This window comes from Echinops telfairi, unplaced genomic scaffold (assembly GCF_000313985.2).
Source record: "Echinops telfairi isolate 266 unplaced genomic scaffold, ASM31398v2 ScPeMD7_16;HRSCAF=60, whole genome shotgun sequence".
NCBI lineage: Eukaryota > Metazoa > Chordata > Mammalia > Afrosoricida > Tenrecidae > Echinops > Echinops telfairi.
In genome coordinates, this window is record NW_022103913.1 from 5,276,425 (window position 1) to 5,280,424 (window position 4,000).

The 4,000-nt window shown below is 49.1% G+C and overlaps 1 protein-coding gene across 2 annotated transcripts in view; it reads right to left on the reverse strand.

The window, feature by feature from the left end:
* ZBTB38 (zinc finger and BTB domain containing 38) overlaps window positions 1-4,000 on the reverse strand; it is an 80,087-nt gene that overhangs the window by 62,629 nt on the left and 13,458 nt on the right. For both annotated transcript variants that reach the window (XM_045287470.1, XM_004712110.2), the window contains exon 2: window positions 2,448-2,541. The gene's annotated coding sequence lies outside the window, so the exon portion shown is untranslated. The remainder of the gene's footprint in view (window positions 1-2,447; window positions 2,542-4,000) is intronic.

The window sequence follows — 4,000 nt, forward strand, 5'->3', positions numbered from 1 at the left end:
TACTTCATCTCTGTTCTGCAGAGCAGCTGGTGGTTTTGAACTGCTGACCTTGTGGTTAGCAGCCCAACATGTAATCACTATGCCATGAGAGTGGGAGCTTGTGCTATTTCCCTGATAGAACGCATGTATTACAGTCAGTCATAAAGAGAAGGTTCTGTGTGTAGATGCACATTATGGATACATTTATAAATGAATATAAGGCGGTGAGGGGACAAGAACCCACAAATGGCTATGTGCTAGACGACTAACGAAAATGGCAACGACTAACCTACCTATGGCAACTTGCTGCCAAAAGGTCATTACTTTGCAGATCCTACGGGGCAGTTCTTCTCTAAACACCAAGTCTCTGTGAGCTGGAATCAACTTGCTGGCAGCTAACAACAACATGGAATCGATCCTGACCAAATCGTGCATTACACACTCCTCAAAATTACCCTAGGTGGGCTATGGATTGGAAATGTTAGGCTCCGAGGAAAATACTTTTTCTAAAGCCACAAGCTTGGAAGATGGTTCAGCTGGGTCATGCAACTAAATTGATCTCCCACCATCCTCTCATTCCACTGTGCTAAACCTCAAATGCCTGCACACGAAACTGACCAGATGCATACATGCAGATTTTACCACAGGCAGATGGTAGAAGGCAAAGGAATTCTTGGGAAACATATTGTTTCCACAGAGGCGTAGATGGGCTGTGAGCCACAAGATCGGCAGTTCAAAACCACCAACCATTCCTGAAGGAGAAAGATGGGGCTTTCTGCTCCAGTAAAGAGTTACCGTCTCAGAAACTCACAGTTCTGCTCTGCCCTAGCGGGTCTCTGTGAGTCAGCACTGGCTAGAAGGCAGTGAGTTTGGATTTGGTTTTATTTGGTGAAGGGACATTCTTCGGTCTGTCTACTGACAGGGATACAATATGTGACTACTGCCAAAGCCACACTCCCCAGTCGCAGTTTCCTGATCCGAGTGTGTGTCTAGGGGCTCCCTAGGGTAGGCTTAAGGTGACTCCTGATTTCCTCTTACCAAAGAGGAAAAAGAAGGTAACAAATGTCTAAGTTAGCACTTGTCAATCCAATGGCCTTCCTCAGCATCCTCAGCCTCATTCTGTCCTTCCTGCTGTAGGGTCTGGCCCTCCAGGAGCCGTCCCCTGGGCAGCCCCTCTGTGGGCAGCTGGACGGCTCCCTGTTCTGCTGTGGTTCTCCCTTGCTCTCATCATACTTCCCGAGGTTTCCTGGGTCCTTCCTTCTTTTCTCAAAGACTCTGTTCTCAACTGTGTTTTCTCTCTGGAAAATCGCTCTTCTATCTTTGCCACTGTTCTTGGATACCGCCGACTACCTGACTACCTGGTTTCCTCGGGCTCATGAAAGCTCCCATCTGGCCATGGGACACATCAGGCTTGGACACTTCAAACTCAGCACCTCATCTCCTTCCAAATTTCCTCCTCGGGGACTACCACCCTGAATTCTCAGGGTCAGCTTCTGCTGCTCCCTCTCTACCTCACACGCACTACCTCTGTTAACTCTTCCCTCACCAGGCCTGCCATCTGTTCCTTTCCCACCGCAGGCTTGTTTGTTGTTATTTTTCTCCGTGGGTTGCAATAACCTTCTAACTGCCTCCTGCCTTTGATTTCTGCCTCAGTTCTCCTTACATCGAACTCAGCTACCCACAGAGCTTGCTCCTGAAGCACGACTGTACCCGAAACCCTGCTCAAATACCGTCAATGACTCCTACTGGTTAAGCCATCTGGGACTTTGTATCAACCTCAACCCTGCTCAAATACCGTCAATGACTCCTACTGGTTAAGCCATCTGGGACTTTGTTTCAGCCTCAAAGATAGTCCCCAGTGTGCCGCGCTGTAAGCACCTGACAGCCTAGCTCGACTGTCCTAGGCAGTTCCACTTGTAACCTCAGTGCCTAGCACGGTGCTCAACCCCGCAGGCCCTGACGCCGGGGCATGACTGCATAAGAGACACACACAGTCCTGCCTCGTTCCCCCAGCCACCCCGGAGAGGCATGTAAATCCTCTGGGTATCAGTGACATGGGTCCTTCCAGCCTGGGGAAACTAGAGACCTTTGAAGAAGTTTCCAGAAGCTACCACTGACAAAACAAGAGAAACAAGTTGTCATATAGCCCTGGATACCTAGTTCATTACATGTTCCCGTAACAACTCAAAAACCCCAAACTGATGGCTTTCAAGTCAGCTTTGACTCACAGCAACCCAATAGGGCAAGGGAGAACTGCTGATGTTCTCAGAGTGTAGAGCTCTTTACGGCAGTAGAACGCCTTGCATTCCTCCCTTGACAACAGCACACTTAAATGTCATTGTCCCTTTGTGGTCCCAAATGGTGATTCACTGCCACATCCCAGGTGGCCTCAGAGTCCCTCCGTAAAGACACACAAGAACAAAGCTTTTCTATTTCATGTCGACTAAAGAGAGACAAAAAGTGCTTACCTCAGTCAGAACAGCCCAGTCAGTTTCCCCTGCTTCAGAAGAAATCACTTGGGAATCCTTGGTTCTGCGTCCTCCATCTCCCCCACTTCAAGACCTGGAAAAGAGAGAAAGGCAGCCCCATGATGAGACACCGGGTTTGACATCTTCAGCAACCAGGGTGACTGCAATTAACACGTAATGCTGTAAGCCTCACACCAAACAGAGGAACTCAATGAACTTTCGTAATGTCCCTCAAACTAGGGAAAATCATTCTCCGATTTTACAGCTGTGGAAGCAGAGGCTCGGGTGGGGGTGATGACACTTGTTTAGGGTCATGCAGCTGGCTGATGTTAGAACTGGGGCTCAAATGCAGGTGCAACGGATTTCAAGTCCAAGCTAGTAATCATTGGCTAAGGCTTTTCAACTGTGTTGACGGAGGCTCACACAGTTTAAAAACTTACATTAGATAGGCTGCAAACACGTCTCCTAACACAATGCTTACTAAATGCTTACTAAAGGTAGGAGTAATACACTCTGAACTGTTGATTCTTTTTGATGTTATTAGTTGCTATTGGATCCGCTGAGGTTCATGGTGTGCTTATGTTGCCCAGTCTTGTCAGTTGGTCTTACTGCTGTTGTTTGTGTGTTGCTAACGCTGGAAGCTATGCCAGTGGTATTTCAAATGCCAGCAAGGCCACCCACTATTTCTGTGGAACCTCTTGACTAGAACTAGGAAGAAAGGCCTGGTGATCTACTTTGGAAAATTAGGCAATGAAAACCCTGCAGATACTTTTCTGTACTGTACTACAACTTTTGTTTAAAGAGAAATTTCAGGTAGTAACTCACTAACCTGATCTCACAACCTGTGACAGTGTCTACTCTTGTTGGGAAAACAGGTGAGTTTTTTCAACAGAAGTTAATAACACGCACGTTTCTTATTAACAATAATAACCTGACCGGCGTTAGTGAACTTCAGCTTTGGGAGAAAAGTCTTTCCGCTTTAAAATATGTATAAGGTATACATATCATTTATAACGGATCTTTTTAATGGACCTTTTAAAATGGATACTCAATTAGGACTCAAGTCCAGAATGGAATTTAGTCACCAAGAGAAGCGCAGAGCTATAAAGTGAAACGGCGGGCAGACGACGATCTCAGGATTTAGTCTGCATCCTGCAAAGCAGTGGCTAACAGCCGGCGATTGTGTTCTCCCACAAGCGCTGACAGGGCTCCGCCTCAGTGCAGAGCCTGCGATTGCACTCTGGGGACAGGCCTTACTTCTGCACATCCCCTTCGGATCCCCATCGGGTTAGGGCTGGGATCCAGGGGTGGGGAGGGGTCAGTGCGACTGTCAGTGCACTTCTTGCTCCTACTGGCCCTGAGCCCGCGAGGTCCCCAACCCTGGGGTGCGCACTTCTGCCAGCCCCCCGGCGCTCGACCACGGGCGCGCAGAGGGGCCACTAGATGAAGCGCGACCTGCCGGGGTCTCCCTGCAGGACCACCCAGTGCCTCCATCGGGGCGCAGGACCCCGGGCTGGCACCTGTGGGCGCCCCCTCCCGCAGCCGCCGCGGCG